This window comes from Ictidomys tridecemlineatus, chromosome 10, assembly GCF_052094955.1.
Source record: "Ictidomys tridecemlineatus isolate mIctTri1 chromosome 10, mIctTri1.hap1, whole genome shotgun sequence".
Classification (NCBI taxonomy): domain Eukaryota; kingdom Metazoa; phylum Chordata; class Mammalia; order Rodentia; family Sciuridae; genus Ictidomys; species Ictidomys tridecemlineatus.
This window is the reverse complement of record NC_135486.1, coordinates 22,676,370-22,698,115: the sequence shown is the minus strand read 5'-3', so window position 1 is coordinate 22,698,115 and position 21,746 is coordinate 22,676,370. Positions and strand designations below refer to the sequence as shown.

The 21,746-nt window shown below is 36.4% G+C and overlaps 1 long non-coding RNA gene across 2 annotated transcripts in view; it reads left to right on the top strand.

The window, feature by feature from the left end:
• The window catches only part of LOC110599126 (uncharacterized), a 28,052-nt gene extending 6,836 nt beyond the window's left edge, over positions 1-21,216 (top strand). For both annotated transcript variants that reach the window (XR_013426447.1, XR_002485053.3), the window contains exons 3-6: positions 7,130-7,347; positions 8,439-8,540; positions 9,200-9,308; positions 19,161-21,216. This is a non-coding gene — a long non-coding RNA (uncharacterized LOC110599126). The remainder of the gene's footprint in view (positions 1-7,129; positions 7,348-8,438; positions 8,541-9,199; positions 9,309-19,160) is intronic.
• The last annotated feature ends 530 nt before the right edge of the window (positions 21,217-21,746 follow it).

Below are 21,746 nucleotides of genomic sequence, written 5' to 3'. Positions count from 1 at the left end.
ACAATTCATTATTTTTCTCAATGCAGTGTAGGAAGCATTGAAAACCCCTATTGGAGCTTTAGTGTCTCCTAATTGCATTTGTTTCCCTGTCAGATTATAGTGAAGTTTTCTCATCTGGAGACCACGGTTTGTGCATCAATTATTTTGTCTACTTCAATTAATTTTTTGTAGTGCACATTTGGTTTTATTTTGAGAGCTTAAAAATAAGTTTAAAAAAAGCCCTCTGGACACAATGGTATACATCTGTAATCTAAGTGATTTGGGAGGCTGAAGCAGGAGGATTGCAAGTTCAAGTCCAGCTCAGCAACATAGCAAGACCTTGTCATAAAATAAAAAATAAAAGGAACTGAGGATGTAGCTCAGTGTCAAAGTGCCCCTGTGTCTCAATACCAATAAACTAAACCAAACTCAGCTTCAGTCAACATAGTCACTTTTCCTACTCCAGTCTAGATGAGCTGTATTTAACTTATCAACATCAGTCTATTTCTCCAAAACTCTTTTGGATCCACCTTTTTAGAAGTACCCATTACTTGATGTGTTCATTATATTTGATATCAGGTTTCTACTATCCATGTCTTCTTCATGAACAGATTATCTCTCTTCTTCAGCAAATGGTTACGTATAGACTTGATCTGATTTTCTCTAGCATTTAGAACTTGTTCCATATGTAGTAGAGATTCTTTTAATAAAACTTTTACCTACTGATTAATAAGTTTTCTCACTCTATCTACTTTTTAGCTTCCCGTGAGAATTTTTTTTTCTCTTAAATGAAATGGAAATTCTCATTCTCTGAAGATGGGAATTTTCAAGTGAAGCATATTTTCAATGATTCTGAAATTGTTCTTCATTCTTCTGACATATTTTGAAGGCTATTTTGCTCATAGCTACTTGAAATTGAATGTTTTGATGTACTTTCTAAAGACTGAAGATTTCTTGTAATATCAGGTTCAACTTGTTCTAAATGTTTGCTAAATCTTTATAAAAGCATGTGTTTTAAATCCACTCAGAATTGGAAATTTTCTCCTATTTGTTCATGGCCTCCAGTTTTTCTATGTCTGATAGGTTTTTCTTGGGCTTGGCTCCCATGTAAGTTGATTTAAGTCCTTCACATTCTTTCTGAATGAGGTTAAATGATGAAAAATTTTGAATGTATTTCCTTTAGAAGGGCAGAAATTTCAGTGTCTAGTTTTTTGTCTTTACTTGCATAAGTTAGGCTTTTAATTATTAAAAAATGGGCAGTTATAACCTAATCAATGGATTAATTCATTGATAGAGATAACTGGGTGGTAACTATAGACAGATGTGGTACGGCTAGAGGAGGTGGGTTCTTAGGGACATGCCTTTGGGGTTACATTTTGTCCTTAATAAGAAGTTGTCTCTCTGCTTCCTTGCTCCTCTGTTCTGAGCTGCCTTCCTCCATTATGACTTTTTTTTTTTTTTCTCATTTTGGACCCAGAGCAATGGAGTCAGCCATCTATGGAGTGAGGCCTCTGAAACTCTGAGCCCTAAATAAATTTTAAACTTTTCCTCCTCTAATTGTTCTTGTCAGATCTTTTGTTAATAGCAATGAAAAAGCTGACTAAAACACTGACCTGATAACAGCATTTCCCACAGCAATCTATGGGAACCCATTTTAGTTCAAGGTCCTCTGGCAGGGCTGCCACTGAATGGCTGTGTCTCTAGGACTATCACCACACAGAACATCGCAGCCTTGAGCAGACCCTGCCTTATTCCCTGGACTTCAGGTTGTTGGCCACATAAACTATCAGAGAACACCAATGAGTGTTCTGCCCAGGACCAAACAAGTGTCTGGTATCTATGGTAGTAGAGCTCAGTGGAAGTTAGGGAGTAAATTATTGGCTAATATTTCTCTCTCTTTTAAATAAGCTTTTCATTGTGTCACCCTGAATCTTATTTTGCCCATTTTTCAGAGCCTCTCCATGTCTAGCTGGATTTAAATATATGTAGGGAGGAAAGTTATTGAAAGGTTATGAAGGGTCACACAAAATTTTTAATTACTTCATCAATTTTACCTTTAAAAACAAAGGAAGAAATAAGTGAAGTTTAAAAAATGCTTTCACATGTTGAGAATGTTCAGTCCTCTGTGATCCAGAAAAACTTGATTTTCTCAACTATTTTGCATGTATTGAAAGGTTTGATTATAAGAAGCCCTTCTGGGTGCTTCTGTTCAGAATGAACATCTCTGGAGGTAGTAGATTTTGGATGTAACTTCTCTCACAAAGGTTGATCCCTAGGTGAGGGGGTCCCAAACTTTGTCCAGTTCTGTTAACAAGTTAATCTTGTTGACAGTGAGTTTCTGAGTTAGCTGGGGGATCCCGGTTTTGTGTGGACTGGGATCACTGATGTATCTTGGGACAGGCTGGGGATTGGCCAATCTGGGCTGAGTGAAGCTGGCTCTGCAGGCTTTGGCTGGACTTTCCCATGTGTGTTGAGATCAGCTGATATGGGCTGGTGCATCTCCATGCCTTGCTCTGCCCCACATAGTTCTCATCCTTATCCTACAGTCTGTGGGAAAACTGGTCTTCCTTTCCATGTAATGGCAGAGGTCTAAGAAAGCCATTGGAGAACAGTTATCTGATGATTTGATTTTCAAAAGTTCACACTTATTATGACATGTCAATATCTTATTTGGTTGCCTTTTCATTAAGTCATGTTCTTCAGAGGGACTCTAGATTTCATGGAATTGGAATGAAGAGTAAGAGTTGTGATAGAAGCACTCATTTCTTCTGTATGTAGCTCACTTCATCAGCCACGGTGAAAAAAAGTTGAGACATATGAGCTGAGAGAGGTGAAATCCTAGTGAACATCAACCCGGACATGACTAAAAGTATATTCCAAAATTACTGAACTCCACTGACCGGGTGAGGAGAAATTCTCCATAGCACATGATATTCAGTGGGAACAGGGATAGTGCTGAGTGACTGCAGGATTTCAGGGGAGCTCTTCATAGCCAAAGGCCTCCATTTCCCCCTGTGAAGAAGAGGAAATGTGTAAATAGAATCCATCTACTGAATCTGGTGAGGCTCAAATTGGTATGAATACTTCAAGTTTGGCAGGACTATGATACTGTTTTAGTCAGCTTTTGAGTTGCTGTGGACAAGAAAACTTAGATGAAAAGTTTATTTGGGGATCACAGTTTCAGACATTTCAGTCCATAGATGGCTAACTTAGTTGCTCTGGCCCAAGTTAAGGCAGATTATGAGGGAAGGGCCCACTGGAGGAAATCTTTCAGTTTATGGCAGGGTCAGGAAGGAGGTAAGGGAAGGGAGAGAGAGAGAAAAAGGGAGGGTGCAGAGATCTCAGGAAGAGCAACCCTTCCAGGGAATGCCCCAGTGACTCACCACCTCTAGCCCTGCCCCACCTGCCTACAGTTACAATCCAGTCAGTCCATTCAAACTGTCCACGGACTGATTAGGTTATAGCTTTCATGATCTAATGATGTTACCTCTGAATGTTCCTGCATTAACAGAAACTTTTGGGAGATATCTTATATTTAAACCATAACATATGCTTTTTTTTCCAATTACTTTTGGTGACTATAAAGTTTTATTGAACAAATACATCAACATTGATGTCCAGGAAGCAACGAACAACATACCAAGTCATTCCTCCTCCTACATTCCCAAAAGGTGATAAGTCTTTGATTCTTATTCTGAAATACCAGCAGCAATTGAGTGCTCCAGAATTTCAGTCAACTTGACATTTTCTTTATCTTTTCTTTTATACCTGTTGGGTGAATAAGTGCTGGCTGTTGAAGAACACCATGATCCCTTCTTGGCCTGGCAGATGACTGTGATAAGACCTGGGGAGCATCTGGAGGAAGCTTTCTGTGCTTTGTAAAGCTGTTACTAGAGTCAAATATATCCCTTCCTTCTAACTATTAAATACTTAAGGTTTCTTTTTGCCAAATAGCACATAAAAGACATTGTTTGCAGACTGCTGTTCTTTTCTGCTGTTTAAGTTTTGAACTAAATTGCTTTTTTTAAAAATTTTTAAATTTCTTCTAATTTTTTTTTTAATTGGGATTGAACCCAGGGGTGCCTAAAACACTGAGCAACATCCCAGCCCTTTTAATTTTTCTTTTTCTTTTAATTTAATTTTTTTTTTAGAGAGAGTGAGAGAGGGAGAGAGAGAGAGAATTTTAATATTTATTTTTTAGTTATCGGCAGACACAACAACTTTGTTTTGTATGTGGTGCTGAGGATTGAACCCGGGCCGCATGCATAACAGGCGAGCACGCTACCGCTTGAGCCACATCCCCAGCTCTTAATTTAATTTTTTGAATTGTCAATAGACCTTTATTTTACTTATTTATTCATGGTGCTAAGAATCGAACCCAGTGCCTCACACATGCTAGGCAAGCACTCTACCACTGAGCTAAAACCCCATCCCTTATTTTTTACTTTGAGACAAGGTCTTGCTAAATTGCTTAGAGCCTCCCTAAATTGCTTAAAATGACCTTGAACTTGTGATCCTCCTGCTTCAGTTGGGATTACAGGCATGTGCCACCATGCCTGGCCTACTAAACTGCTTTTGAGTCATTTTATGGAATCAAGCTGGGATGATTAGTTATAGGGGTCTGAATGAGCAGCAAGATCAGCACAGTTTGAACAGCACCTCCAGTTTGCAAACTGCTTTTAGATTTGAAAAAGAGAAGTGTTCAAGAACACTGTTCTTGTAAAGGAGGAAGTATGTTTGTGAGTGTGTGTGTATGTTGGAGGAGGGTAGGGAGAAGTGCAAGTGATGGTGACACTGAGAAGTTAAAAGTTTAGCAGAACTGAGTGCAACATGGTCAGAATTTTCTCCATAAATCTCTCGGATCCAAGCCAAGGAGCATTTATGGGATTAATCACATTTGCTTTCTGTTACAAGAGACTCTCCTTATATAGTATACTCTTATGTAGTATACACTCATTAGTCCCATAAATTTTGATGTTGCTTAGATGTCTTCTTTTTGCTCTGTATGTTCATTCTGTGCATCCACAACCATACATTCTGTTTTGATTTGTACACTGATTAATCCCTGGGCTGATCTCTCTGCTTATCTCAGACCATTATAGCTAATTGACCTAGCTTGATTCAATCAGATGATTCAAAAGCAGCCTAGATTCACTTGTTAAGCACAGGATTTTCTATCTAGACTCCTAAGCCTATTTCTTTCCCTTTGTTCTTTATATTGGTGAGTGGCACCACTATCCATTCACTAGCCTAAGTCAGAACATAGGAGGTAGGGAGTGGTCACCTTCCCATCCAATGTTGAATCTGTCCTGCTTACTAATTTGACTTCTTTAATATAAACTTCTCCTTCTCTCCCCTCCCAATTCCACTTTCCTAATCCTCTCTCTGCTTCTTTTATGAATTGAAGCAAGACGTGTTACCTTCTATATTTTTTTCTAGACAATTACCTATTTTTTAGCGAGCATGATTTTTTTAAATACAGTTCTCTAGTCATTGTTGCTTTCCTGCTTAAAATCACTAATGCTTCATATTACCCCTAAGTTCCAAATTCCTTAGTTTGATTTACATGATCCCTTTTATCTGACCTTCAAGTGCCTTCCCAGCCTTATCTTTGATCATTCCCTCCTTGCTACCTCTTATCCTACTAAAATTTTCTATTTCCTTCCACAGGCCATGATACCTTTTCCTTCGGGCCCTTTGCTTATGCTGTTTCCTCTATTTGAACTTTTTCCCCATTTTCTCCACTCTTCATCTCACCATCATCTGTTATTCATTCATCTTTGGGTATTGTTGAAATGAACTTTTTGAACACTACCTATACACTTTTTCTCTCTCCACTGCAAATATGGTTGAGATGGTCCTGTTAAATGCTGTTATAACACCTATCAATTCTCATAATTCCTACAATCACCACAAGGAATTGTAGTTGCTTGGTTGCTTATCAATATCCCTGACTAGACTGTTGAGTTTATAATTATTCTGGCCCATGGAGGATAATTGTAGAGGGTCTGGATAAATGGAAGTATGAATGAATGAATGAATGACCACTTTCCAGGAACTCTGCCATCTGGATCAGTGTGACTTGAAGCAAAGGTTCAGTATTCATAGTGTCTATAATTAAAATCTGATTGTTACTTTAAGAAGATTTCATTTTAGCCCTGAATTTTGCATTTTTTACAAATTAATATTCTGTTCTTTTAGTTGCTATTTTCTATTTGTAGTTTAGGAGAGAGAATCTACTTTTTGTTTTTAAAAGATCTAGTTCTTCCGTCTTGTAAATAGATCATTGCTTTTTTTTTTTTTTATAAAACTAGTTAATACAGATCCAAATCAAGGGGGAAATTGACTAAGTGGTGACATACAGGATATCCACTTAAATATTATGAACACTTGGATGGATAATCTTATATTTCATGTAGTAAAAATGTTAACAATAGTAATAAAAAATCACATGATATTATCATTTGCTCTCATTTTGCTATTTTGATAGAGATTGGTTGAAGCTATATATCTCAGTTGGACAAAAAAATGGCTTATTTCTGAGACTTTTAAGGAGTTTATATTTTGGACCATAATAAATAGGCTGCCTTTTTGTTGTTCCTGTCAGGACTAAGGCCTGATGCATTACAGATTTTAGAGGACAGGACAGTCCCTAATGATTTTAAGTCTTTTGTAATTATGGCAAATAATTTCCTTCATAGTTTCACTACTTTTAAGCTGTGGATTCCTGTTCCAATGAAAGTATTGTTGCATTATTTAGATTAAAGAATTCAAATTTATTTTAATAATCCTAAGACATAAAATTATTAGTTTCGATAACAAGCTGGGGGTTCAAGAAAAGGAAAGCAAATTGGGAAATTTTGTTAAGAATATGGTCACTTGGAGCCCAGTCTAGTGGTGCATTCCTGTGGCTTGGGAGGCTGAGGAAGGAGGACTGCAAGTTCAAGGGCAGCCTCAGCAACTGTGTATGGCCCTAAGCAATTTAGTGAGATCCTGTCTCAAAATAAAAAAGGGTTAGAGGTGTGGCTCAGTGGTTCAGTGGCCCTGCATTCAATTCCCAGTGCCCCCCCAAATTATTTTTTCTGGATTCTCATTTAAGGTCATGTCTTGAGCCTATGTACTTCTCTTTTCCTGCTTCCCTCTCCTACAGTCCACCTAAAGAAACAAATATGTTAAAAAAAAAAAAAGAAGAAAGAAAAAGGAAAAAATGGGAGTGATGGTGTGAAACTACTGGAAAAGAGGGAAAAAGTATCCTTGATATATGAGAAATGTGAAGATTCCCTGGTGTGAAACAGGGAGCTGAACTGAAGCAAAAACTATTCAGGCTGGAATAAGTAAATATGAGGTAAACACGGAGTCTCTCCCGAAGTAAGTGGTTGATTTCTTCAACTTCTCCTAAAAAAGTTTCCATTTTGGAACAAAAGTGGTTTAAATAAGGATGTGCTCTTAGAGGGCAGTAAGTGAGGGTTAAATATTATTTTAGAAACTATAGTAGCAACCCCCATATTATGTTTCCCTAGATCTTACTTTATTTATGGATAGTGTACTAAATGGACTTAAAATCAAAGAGGAAATAAAAATAAAACCAAAGCCCATTTAGAAATTATTAAAAGTCAGATATCATGTGTGAAGATCTATGGAATGTGATCCAAACCATATTCAGAAAAGAATTCCAGACACATGAAAATTTTAATATAAAGACAAGATTGAAAATAAATTGGTGAATGTATACTTGTTATTTAATGGTTGGGATGTAATGTGTTGAAGAATTCTGAAAGTGAGCCTGTACTGATCAGGGAAGCACAGCTATTAAGTGAGTAGTGACACCAGGGTTCAATGAATCTTTTAGAAGAGTTATATAAAGTCATTAAGAGCCTTATAATTCTATATTGCTCCAAAGCACAGAGTGACAGGAAGTTTTCTTCTTTTCTTTTTTTTGAGGCAAGCATAATTCGGACCTCAAAATCTGAAAACAAAAGCACTCAAATGAAAATTAAAGATAAAGTTCAAGCATAGAGACATAAACACCTTACGTAAAATAGTTTCAGATAGTAAATATTTGAAAAGTAAGCAAACACATTGCTTATAGTGATAATAAATTTTTGTCATCTACAAATGATGACGCTCCTTTTAATTTCTGTTAAGCAGAAATTATTTGTAATGTAATTTACAGATAAGAATATGGTGAATAATATCTACCTAACTATACCTATAATGGCATCATATGGGTAGAATTCAACTTGTGGCAGTGTTGTTGACCTCTTATCACATGGGAGAGTCTGAGAAATAGTAACTTCCACAGGGAGAGTCTGAGAAATAAGTAAAAATCAGCCTAGCACCTGATTTTTCATATTGAATTCTCTTTTGCCTCTTAAGATTTTGAATTGGTTATTTGTGTACTTATCTTATTTCCCTTTGCTTTCATGAAATAAGAACTATAATTATTCACTTTTTTTCAGCCTAGAACATGCTTTTTTATCAAGCAGGGGATAAGAAAATGCTTGTTGACTAAATCTAATGAAGGGGCTGTGATAATAGAGAGAAGTTCACTGGTCTTGGAGGTAAGGGTTTGGTTTCCAGGCCAGCCTGCCTTTCTTCCTCCTTCCCTACTCAGCTAGCACTTCCCCTCTGGGGAAACTCTGATGCCTACTCTATCCTGCCTTCGGAATGAGCTCACTCCCCTGTGTTTTCCCACAAACCTGTGCTTCCCTCTCTGGGGGTATGTAGCACTCTCCTGTGTGTCCTCTGTAAGACAGTGGATACCTAAGTTTAGACTCTTTTTTCTGTGTTTGTAGAGACTAGCCCTGGTCCAGTATATAGCAAGTGTAAACAATTTGTTACAGGAATGGATGGTTTAACTTCCTTGAGATTAAGTTTATTCCATCTGAAAAACGGGAATGCGAATAATACATGGTACTTAGAATGGAGAAAATTTTCACAGGCAAATACTGTTCCATAAATATGCTAATATAATGAATATACTAATGCACAAGAATAGAATCTTAGTGAATTCTACATTAATATTTTAACCTCTAGAAGTTGAAGCTTTTAATATTTTTCTCAAAAGTTGTCCAAACTTGACACCTGTAGGAAAAGTTTCAATTCTTTTGCATCTTATTTGAGGTGTTTTACCAAGAACAGATTTTCCCTTAAACTTTAAGACTATTTATGATTTGGAGACCTCTGACTTGACTGTAGATTTTTTTTTTTTTTTAAATAGAGCCAGCCCTATCATCAAATTTCCCAAGAGATGACATGTGTGTGATTGAAGAGTTTTTCAACACCCACAGCTTACTTCAGATGATGTGTCATTATTCATTTCTAGGCAGGTAAAATGGGAATTTGATTTTCATTTTGTAAGTGAAAAAATGAGAACTTATTAAAAATGAAAGTTCCTGCATGCCATTTCCAGAATTTGTTGTTTTTAAACCCTCCTCTTGTGGACGTGACATAAAATGCTTTGTAAAAAAGAAATCAAAAATGTTTTGTGAACTGTGGAGAGCTAATAATATACTTAAAGTATTATGAAGGAATTATGTCTTGTTTTTATGTAAAGATGGAGAAAGTGTTCTTTGGAATTTATTAAAAACCAAGGAAGAGAATAGTTTAGTGACTCAGTAAAATCTTGCAGTGAAAGAACTGTTTCTTTTGTCACTGTCTTCTCAGCACCAAATCTGGTCCACTTCTCTTAACAGATTTGACTGTGTGCATGGTTATTCTAGGGTCCAGACATGTCAGGTTACCTCAGGAGACAGTGGTGTAGTGTCACGATCACACAAAGTCTGAGAGGAGAGCCAGGAAACTCTGAGCAAGCCTGTGGGCTTGAGATCAACATCAGCTGGGGGCCTGGGGATTTTAGTCATCTGTCGTGCTTGTGACTCAGCACCTCTCTCTGCCTCCCTAGGTTGATTTCTTGCTATTCCTCTCTTTGGTTATTTCTTTCTCCTCTCCTTTCTGCCTAATGACTTCTGCCTATCCCCTTTTATCTTTAAAAATACAAATGAATAACAGTTATTCAGATTTCTTGCCAAGCAAAATCTCATTTTTATTCTCACAACAATCTGGTAGGGCGTCTTTTTCATCTAACTGTTGATTATCTGATGCACAAGGACTCCCAAACTTATCTCCATAGGAAAATACTACTGAACTGAAAACCAATGCCATTTCACTTAAAACCTCCTCCCCACTTAATATTAGTTTTGGTAATTAACAATCATCAATATACTGTGTAAATGAAATGCAAAGCATAATAGTAAAATTTGCAAAAGATGCAGAATTTCATAAAGTATATGTCAACAGGAAAACCATTGATAAATGAAGGCCTGGGAGTGTGGGTGGTTAACAATTAGAGAGGAGAAAATAAACATGGATAAACAAAGAAAGATTTGAGTAGTAAAGTCTTGGGAGAAGTTTTAAAGGTTTGGAATATAGTTTTCGAAAATGTAAAATTTAACATGAACTATGTTATTATAGCATTTTGTTTTGACTCTCCTAACTCAATGACTTGACACTTTGCTTATTCGAATACCTGATATTTACCTAAAATAGTAATTTAAGTATTGGTAATACTTTAAAAAATACATATCTGTTTAAAATTCTAATTTTATTTTTTAAGATTAAGTTATGGTCAAATATCTTTCCATCATTTACTTAGAAATTTTGGATGTTCTGTAATGAATTTTTTAAAAGTGACTTCTCTGTTATCCATTATTCTTTTAAAAATAATGACCACCTCCTATGCTATTACTTTTCTGATTTTGAAATGAGGAAAATGAAGTCCACAGAGGTTCACTTGCTTGTTTTAAGATTTTGTTATTGGGCTGGGGATGTGGCTCAAGCGGTTGTGCGCTCGCCTGGCGTGCGTGCGGCCCGGGTTCCATCCTCAGCACCACATACAAACAAAAATGTTGTGTCCGCCAAATACTAAAAAATAAATATTAAAATTCTCTCTCTCTCTCTCTCTCTCTCTCTCTCTCTCTCTCTCTCTCTCTCACTATCTCTCATTCTCTCTTAAAAAAAAAGGATTTTGTTATTGGTAAGGGAACTGGGATTAGAATAGGCATACATACGATTTCAGGTATTTTCTTAAATATTAAGTTAAACTATTTCTATGCTATTAATTTAATTTCTATTAATTTCCTTTTTATGTCTCAAAGGTTCCCAGAGAGATTCTTTTAGGCAGGTCTGTCACCAGATGATTTAGAGTGCCCCTAGTGGACAGACCTCTGCTTCCAGAACATTCTTAGACTTCTGGTTGTCCTGGAGTCAGACACAGATCCTATTCAATCAGATAACATTAGCTTCATGGCAAGGTTATATAATGCATAACTTAGTTACTTACTTTCAAGGAATTGTTTTTAATTCTATGCAAAGATACTTCCAGTGTGACTCTCATTTTATGTCTTCTCATAAAAGGAGCAAATAATGCAGTGACTCCTGGCATGGCCTATTTAATTTCTACATTTTTCAAATGCACTATCTAAATAAAAGATTTGTCTATAGTTTCACCTTATTTACAAAGAAATGAGTGAAAACACAAGATTTCATTATCTTATTCACTATTCTACCAGCCTCTCTCTTACTGTCACAAAGCTATCTGAGGTAGAAAAGGGAAATAATATTACTGTATATTTTAAGGGTGAAGATACTGAGGTTGGTTTGATGTCTAATGGTTAGTGAGAGTTCAGGACTAGAATAATTCTGCTTCCTGGCTCAGTGCTTTCCACAGTTTCCATGATAAAGAGGAAGAAAAAGGCAGGAATGAAGGATAGGAGAAAGGTATTTTACAATTATTAAGTGCAAATAATGTGCTTAATTTTCACACTATTTAAAGGAAGTTTTAATTTTAAATTGTTTTGCATATTATGGTTGCAGAGAACTATATTCATCCTTTCTCTGTGTCCAGAAGATTAATATTACATTTATTTTATGTGTGTAGAAGTTATAGAAAAGTCAGACAATGTAGACACATTAGGAAAATTAGTTGGCAAATTCAATAGAATAGTCATCTGTTCATAATCTTAGTATCTGGCAATTATTAAGATAATTGACAAAAGAGAAATTACCTGGATTAATTACCCCTTTTACTCAGGGCACCTTTAACAATCTCATCTGATTTTCTCATCTTGATTCAGCAACATATTTTATTTGTTTATTTTTCTTTTTTAAAATCGTTTTTCTAATGACTATAGATCACATAGGTGTTTATAGGATTTAAGAATTTGATTTATTTTTAGTTTTTGGTCAGAATAGTTTTTATATTTTTCTATGTGGGAAAATAATTCTCAGTTCTTCTTTTTTCTTTTTTGGTAGTTTTGAACTGAACTACTGAGCCATATCCCCAGTCCTTTTTTATTTTTCATTTTGCAGTGGGGTCTCACTAAGTTGCTTCCCTCAGGAGCAATTTCCTTCTTCCCTCAGACACCCCAGTCACTGGGATTACAGGTGTACGGCCACCATACCTGGTTTCTTAATTGCTTCTTATGCTCAAAATCAGTGATATGTTCTACTTATCATTATAGATTAGGCTCAAGGATTTGTTTGTGTGTGTGTAGGGGGAGGGGACAATGATAAAAATCCCGTGTCTTTACATTTTTAACTGATACCCTGTCTTATTGTTGCATTTGTGTACTCAGGGATATGTGCTTTCTGAAGGAATGTTTATAGGTAGAACTTTTAACTCTGTTGTAGGCAATTATCTGAAATGGAAATTTCCTGAAACTTTCTGATTTTATCTTATTACCCATTTCATATTTAAACCACATTTACCAAATGAAAAATTTAGCTTATGAACCTCTTTTGGAAAGCTCCTGAAATAAATAAAAGTTATTTTTAGACACATGTCCTTGATGTGAATGCTTATCAGCATGGTATTTTTGTGACTCTTGGCACATTAAACTTCCTGATTTTCCTGACTGGTCATGTGAGGGCAAATTAAGATTCAATATGAAGAAAAATATTTCTCTGATGGCAATTGTGTTTAATGCTAAGGTATAATAAATATCTGTGGAATATCACATCTGACTTTGAAACAGAAAAATACTGGTAACTTTCTAAGACTAATTGACAGGTAGACAGGGAGTATTTCCTGGGGATTGAAGTTCATATATTATTGAGAGCCTTGCAGTTAGCCAAGCACTGCATTCCACCAAACAGGACTGAACATGACTTGAGTGCATTCACATATTATTCATAGCATTGTATCATTTATCTTACCAAATATTTATTGGGTTTGGTCGTATATTTTATTTAATAATCTTTGTTTGGCTGAATCACTCTAAAATAAGATTGAACAGAATTTCTGGCTAGATTTTCAATTTTCATCACTTTTGTACATTATCTTTTACCTTTGCCATTAAAATATTACACTTAGCCAAGTTTAACCAAATAAAAAATATTAAGGATGTTTTTCTCTAACATTTGTATGGCATCTTAAAATACAGGAATAAAGTATCTTTGTTAGTTACTACCTTTGACAGTTCAAACAATAATAATTTAATTAGTCTGGGTTCATATTCCTTCAATTATAAAATAACTTTTACCCCATATGGTACCTGGAATGATTAGGTGTTCTATAAATACTAATTTATGTCTTTCATATTCTTAATATATGTTTTATTATATCATACTTGTAAATGCAATTATTTAAATTCTAAAAAATGATATGTGGTTTATTATGTTTCATGAAGGCATTTTTTTTTTAGAATCAACAAGTCAAGAATCTTATGTTTTCAAAACTCTTTGCTGTTTTTCACTCTTCCTGGTTAAATTTGTATTCTCTACTAAACAGATTAATATTCTGTATTAGCAGTGCTCATTAGCCATGTATCCTGATAAAGTCCATGTGTATACATGGCAGGCATTCCGCATACCAGGTACAGGGAGTGGAACATCCTGAATGGGCAGGCCAAGTCTGCATGATGAGACTAGTTAAAGACTTGAGGCTTCTGAATTTCAGTGAAGGTTCTACCCTGAAAGATTTGCAAGATCAGATACAAGTTTCTAAGTACAGATATAGAGCAGCTGATGGAGAAATAGAACCAATCCTATAAGATGCCTGAAGTGCAATTTTAACATGCACCTTTGAAATGCATAACTGTATTTTGTTTTAATGTTTTGGCAGAGTTTACTGCCAAAAACCCAAATTAAAAGAGGAATGACTGGGAGTGGGTTTGGGGTAAGGTGAAAGGAGGGTTTTTTTTTTTTTTAAAGGAAGAATAGGAAAATAAGGGAAGCATAATGGCTTTTAAATAAAACCCATTAATCACATCAATTTTTGTTAAGAAGTAGTGGTCCTTATGGCTGCTTCTTTCTGAAATTCAAATTCTTTCTTACTTTTGGGTTTTTTCAGCTTGTACACTGGAGGAAAGCTGACCAGGTGTGTTAAGACACATCTCACAAGATGACTATCTACTTTTACTGCACCTCTAAGGCCCCTTGGATTCTTTGGGTGGGGTGGAGTAGAAGAGAGTAGCTTACTTTGTTTCCTAATTATTCCTGTTTCCTTCCCCCTTGAAATTAATTCTGCTAATAGTGCATTTATATAAGGTTTGAGTGATATGGGAAATACCTGAGGATTCAGGTGGTATTTAGGAGAGACAATAGTAGTGACTAAGAACTCATAATAGGCTGAGCCCAGTGGTACACAACTGTAATCTCAGAGACTTGGAGGCTGAGGCAGGAGGATTGCAAGTTCAAGGCCAGCCTCAGCAATTTAGTGAGACCCTCAGCAACTTAATGAAATCCTGTCTCAAAATAAAAAACAACTAGGAATGTAGCTCAATGATAAAGTACCCCTGAGGACAATCTTCAATACCAAAACCAAACCAAAATAACAAAAAAAACCCTCAAAGTAACTTTGTCTCTTACACTTTATACTTTAAAATTAGTACTTAGTAAATCAGAGCAGATATGTCACTTTAAAGAACTCATTCTCAACTGAGATTACTTTTGCCCCAAAGGATATTTGGCAATGCCTAAAGATATCTTTCCTTGGATTAACTGTTCTTACCTGTTCTTCTAAACCTTTCTTTCCACCTTACTCCACCCTGTCCAACTCCAAGCCAATTCTTTTTTTCATTTAGTCTTATTGCAGTGAACTATGTCAAAACCATGAAATGAAATGAAACCACATATTTCAGAGGTAAATGTTAACAGGAAATGAGGGAGGGTGTGTGCCTGTGTTATTGGCATTGGAAGGTAGAAGCCAATGGTGCTGCTAAACATCCTACAGTGCAGAGGATAGCTCCTCCACAGTTATCTAGGATGAATGTCAATAAGGCTGAGACTGAGAAACCCTGTTGTAGAAGAACAACTTGCTTTCAAGAGAGTGAATCTCAACTATGAAGAAATTAAGGTCTCACTACATAATTTTTAAAAGTATTGATTGTAATGATGAAACTTAGTTTTTTTTTTTAAGACAATTTTTTGGCAATACCTATCTAAGCACTGTTCAGGAGAATCTTTGTTCATTCGTTCAAAAAACACAGAATGCCTCCTGTGAGGCAGATCCTGTTCTAGGTGTTCAGTGTGAATTATGGGGCTTTTTTAATACTATTTTTTTTGTAGTTGGACATAATACCTTTATCTTATTTATTTTTATGTGATGCTGAGGATTGAACCCAGGGCCTCACATGTTCTAGCTGAGCCACAACCCCAGCTCATACGGGGCTTTTTAATATCTCTTTCCTTTACAAGAAGATGGGCACTTGAGGCCATTAGACTTGTTGTCATCAATCATTCAAATAAAAAGTAACTGTTTCCATTCCCTGTTCTGAGCCTGTGCTTACCAAGTTCTTCTTAAAGCTTTGTTTTAGCAAATCACGTGTCCAAAGGAGAATGTGCTATTGAGGCCTGTGTCCCTATGTAACTGACAATTACATTACTTTGTGTGTAGTCCATTAGAATTGGCTTCTGACACCCACGTGTGCTCCCTATCTCTTGCCATGTGATGCACTGTGCTCCCATGAGACTCTGCCAGCAAGAAGGTCACCATTGGATGAGATGCCTAGAGAATTTCTTTGGATGATGTACAGGTGTACTTAGCCTAGAAGAAAGCAGGACTTTCTATGAAACCCTAGAAGAGATTAATTACTGTGTACAGAGCAAATGCCATTTCATTGCCATTGTTTCCAGCTCACATGGTGGCTCTTCAGAGGACTGCCTCGGTGGAAAGCCATCAGCCAGAGTCTGTGATTAGAATCAAATCTCCTAGTACTTTCCCATGAACTGGTATACAACTGAACACCCAAAAGGGGTGGTAAATGAGACTCCAGCTCACAGACAAGGAAAGTCCAGTAGTCCACAGCACATTACACAAGATCTTTGGATTAATTTGGGGTATGGGAAAAAATTTAAAATTGAGAAGGAAAAGATGAGTATTAGGTTTCTGGCTTGAGTAACTGGGTGACTGTACTGTCATTTATTGAAAAGAGGATGATGGTAGAAGAATGTGTATGGGGGAAATTTGTTAAATAGAAATGAAAGCCATTTAGACAGGTCCAGAGAGATGCCATAGCTGGAAATATAGATTTTTTGAAAATGAAGCAGGTTGTATCTAAAGATGTAAATGAACTCAGAATGAGCAATTCATTTGACAAGAAGAACCTTAAGACAATGTAGTTCCACGAGAGAAGAAAATGTCTCAAGGAGCAGTGATAGGAAAATAGCTGATACTGTTAAGAGTCAAAAAAAGGACAGAGAAGTGAAATTGGTTTGGGTGTGATGGAGGTTGTTGGTGATCTTGCTTAGAACAGTTTCTGTGGAATCATGGGGACAAAGTCAGGTTAGAAGAGTTCTTAGTTTTTTTAAGACATTGCTGTGACCAAAAGACCTGACACAAACAATTTTAAAGGAGGAAATTTCAGAAGTCTCAGTTTATAGATGACCAACCTCATTGCTTTGGGCCGATGAAGGAAGAACATTATGGCAGAAGAGTGAGGTGGACGAAAGCAGCTCAGGACGTGGCACCAGGAAGCAGAGAGAACTCTGTTCACCAGGGACAAAATATATATAACTACCACTCAGTTAATCCCTAATCCCTATCAGGGGGCTTAATGCAGTGATTAAGTTAAGACTCTCAAAACCCAATCATTTCATCTTTACATGTTGTCTCATACATGTGCTTTTGGGTGGATACCTCAGACTTTTTTCCTGTTCTTTTTTTGTTGTTGTAATTGTTGTTGTTACTAGGAATTGAACCCAGGGACACTTAACCATTGAACAACATCCCCAGTCTGTTTTATTTTTTTTATTTTGAGATAAGGTCTTGCTAAGTTGCCTAGGGCTTTGCTAAATTACTGAGGCTGGCTTTGAACTTTCAGTACTCCTGCTTCAGCCTCCCGAGCTGCTGGGATTATAGGTATGCGTCACTGTACCCAGCTTACACCATAACAATCATATTGATGAGGAAAGGAAGTTTGGAGATGAAAAGGATGACTTCAGATATCATTTTGGGTATTTTGTTGGGCATACAAGCAGAGAAATGTGTTTGTAGCTTGCAAAGGAGGTGTGAATGAGAGAACAGCTCTTCCTCTTTCCATTTATCCTTCTATAAATCTACCCACCCATTTTTTTTATTATGTATAGTTATCACACTGAGAATTTGGAGGTTATTATATGCTACAATCCTTGAAAAAAGCCCTAGGGGATGTGAACTATACACAAGTGTGAAGTACATAGGAGCAGGAACACCTCATCTATTGGAAGAAGAGGAGAAAAGGTAGCATTTACACTTAGGAAGACTTTGTTTGATGGGAAAATGAGGGAGTTCTCATCCAATTCCTTTTACTTGTGCAATGAAATAAGTCAGGTCATCAGCAGATAGTTGGAGGGATGGTCAGGAGTTGGAGATTTGAGAAGAAGAATTTTAAGTATTAGAGAGAGAAGAAAATTCAAGAGAGCAGCGGCCTGCCAAAAAGGTGGACAATGGGATGAGCTGTCACATCAGAGGAAGAATGTTTTAGCACTGACGTTAATGAGGATTGTTAGTCTGTGGTAATAATACATAGAAGATGAACTTTTAGTTGGCTTCTTCATTGTTTTTAAATTCTCTTTAGGCAATGGGCCTCTTATTGTCTGTACTTGGCAAGGACAATTTCCACTGCTGATCCCTCTTTGGGCTACTGCAAGGGAATTAAGGACATTTACAGGGAAGAAAAGACCATGGACTCCAAAGAGAACAGATCTACCTCAAAAGCTATCTGTGAATTGAAAAATCTAAATCCTCTCTCCACCAGGTGCTCCCTGTACTTACAGTTCTAAATAGTATCATTACCTCCATTTTACAAGTAAGGAATGTAGGAAGTTCACAGAGGTGTAAACCATGCAGGCCCGGCAGTGAGCTGGTGGATAACAGGCACGGCTGAAAGCCAAATCCAGACTCTCCATCCAAGGCATTTGTGCTACTTCTTCTTCTTCTTCTTCTTTTTTTTTTTTTTCTGTTGAGCTATACATCATCTCTAAAGTCCTTTCATTTTTTGACCCTTAAAGGCCAAAGACTATAGCACAAGCAGTTATAATTAGTGTATTATTGTTTAAACATAATAATGTGAGGCTGATAAATATAGTTTGTTTATATAAATATACAGTAGGAGATTTTATCTTGATATGTGATAAAGAAACTGACAGTTGCTCTCATGAGAGATAACAGTGGTAGAGAGAGGTGGGAGGTATAATTCAATGTATTTTTGAGGTTAAGTCTACATTGAAGGCTGAGAGTCAAATCATACAACTGATTCAAATTAAATTAATTTATTTCTGACAAGTGTTGATATTATACAGTGTACAATAGGCATGTGTTAATTTATTTTAATGAGTGAGCAAAATTATGTGAAGAAAAGAAAGTTTGTGGGTGGAATATAGAGTATTATATTTAGACAATAGTCTTAAATTCTATGTAGCTTCAGTCCTCATCAAGCCATCAGCAACAGGCTTTCAGCACAGTTCCTTTAGCACCAGTCAGTACTGGAGACACTCTGCTACCTGGACTGTGAGAGTCAAGTGAGAAAGTCAGAACAACGTGTTCTGTTCTGAGGTAACAAAGGTGTGAGGGAGGATGATCAAGAGACATTTGGTTCCATCCCAGGAACACTGAAACTGCTCTGCTGAATATTTTGTTTGTACTTGTTCGGTCAGGAGTCTGCCTTCTTTAAAAAAAAAAAATGTGTTTTTCTTCCTTTTAGAAGTTCCAAATTGGAAAAGATGTGGGGTGGAGCAGGATGACAGAGGCCCCTACCACCTGCACTCTCCTCTCCACACCCCACTGGGTCTCAAGTCTCCAAGGTGCACAGCAGACTCCTGAAGTGAAGGTGAGGATGTGAGATAGTTTGAAATTTTCCCTTGCTGATTCTAATATGAGTTTCTCCCCTTCTACTCTTATCCCCCGCATCAATCCTGAAATATCACTGTTTCAATGCCAAAAGTTAAGGACACAAACACAACTCCTGGGTGGTCAGAAAGGCATGCAATTATATTCTTAGAATGTATGCAGTGCCAAGCTGGAAAATGTAGTCTTATATATATATATCAGAATATGTATGTCATAGATTTTTATTGACCTAGGAGCTGTTTTAAATAGGGTTCACATATCTTTAGGAATACATCAAAACCAAGGGCAAATACAAATGGTTTTAGTCACCCTGGGAAACCTAAGTATGTGCTTTCTCTATACTCCAGCTTCACTGAGGCAGCACAGAGATGAATAATTTGGATTCCAAACATACTGGCTTATTCAGCTTAGTGAGATATATTAGCAATTAACTTACATGTTTGCATTGATAGACTTAGCCCAGTAGTTTAAGATGCCAGCTGGAGTTATATTAACATTTTTCCTTGTTCTATTAATTGTAGTTATTAAGATTCTGCATAATACGCAATCTTTCTTGGCACCCAGTGCTGTTGCTTTTAATATGCAAATCTAGGACATTTAACTTGTGTGCATGGGCGTGGTCATAAGCATGAATGCACATGAACACACATGCACACACAAGGCAAAGAAGCTGATTTCTGATAATACTTGGATGTATTTCCCTCAGATGAATAAATGACATTTAGTCCTCTTTAATGTAGTTGACAGAGAAAAAGAAGGTACATAAATAAGTTATCTTGTTTTTATAATTTTTCATGAATTTAAATATTGATCTGTGACATGAAAGATTTTATTTTAGGGCTTACTAGAAGGCACTAAGGAAGTTTGAAGGTGTTGTATTAGTCAGGCTAGGATAGACTGTGCTTCACAAAAAAACCAACTCAGAAATATCAGTGTTAATAATATATAGCCACCTTCTCCATACCTCACAGGTTGTCAGGCAGCTTGCTTTGAACCATGATTCAAGGATCCATCTTGACTCTATCATCTCAATGCTAGTTTTCCACATTCTTTGAGGCAAGAAATGAAAGTTGGTGCAGTGTTCCTCTGGGGTTTCGACTGGCTCAGCCTAGAAGTTACATACATTGATTGTATTCACACATTCTTTGGATCAGAGCTAGTGATATGGGCCACTTATATACAGTAGAACTAGAATTGTGAAGTGCGTACTTATTGATGAGAATTCCAGATTTATGCTACACTTGTACGATAATGACTGAGATAAGGGAATAAAATAGTGAATTTGTAGGGTTAAAAGCTAATTTTATTCAAAAGTTTTTGCTCTTATTTTGTGTGCTTTTACAGAAAAGCACAACTAACGAGTGTTAACTGGTTAAAAGCTTCTGCGTTTTGTAATTTTTTCTGAGATTCACATCTGCTGGGATCTTTATATCCTTTTGATTTATGGTTGTCATGCATCTAGGTGATCAATATATAAAAAATGACATGTGCATCTGAGCTGTGATACTGTGTTTGTGATACTGTGACCAAGATGTGGCAGAACTTATTAGCATTTTTAGGTAACTTTATGTGAAAGAGGAACCCCCCCCCTTTTTTTTTAGATACTGTGGATTGAACCCAGGGCCTCACACATGCTAAATGAGTACTTTTATCATTGAGCTACAACCCCAGACCTTTAAAATTTTATTCTGAGATGGGCATCTTTCTAAGCTTCTCGGATTAGCCTCAAAATTGCAATCCTCCTCCTGCCTCAGCCTTCCAAGTAGCTGGGATTGCAGGTTTGTACTACTGCAACCTGGTGATGAGAAAACATTTTTAAAGAAGATGTTTGAAAACCGGAAAATTTTATAGTCATAAAAAGTAAGAAAGAGATTATTGATAATGAGAGATTAAATCATTGACCTACTTTTCCTCCCATAATAATTACTTTCCTTATTTTTCAAAATGAAAAAAATATTGTTTTCATGTAAAAATACAAATATAAAAGGAAAATATACAAATATAAAATGGAAAAGGTAAAACACATTATAACTCTATCATCCCTAGATAATCATACTGCAGTCTAGCAAACAGCTCCCAAGTCTCAGTAGTCTGTTTTATTTATTTTTTAAATATATATATTTTAGTTGTTGATGGACCTTTATTTTATTTATTTGTTTATATGCAGTGCTGAGAATCAAACACAGTGCCTCACACATGCTAGGTAAGCGCTCTATCACTGAGCCACAACGTCAGCCTTCAATAGTCTATTTTAGTAAATGTTTATTTCTTGCTTATACAGACTCTGTAGATCCTCTTTATCAGATGCCTCTGGGCAGCTGTCTTCTAAACCTCAGGCATCTAGGCCACCTGCAGTTTGTGATGTTATAATGGAGGCCTCCAAGGTCTCTACAAAAGTAAAGAGAGTATGGAGAAAACACATCACTGTATTTTTACGTAA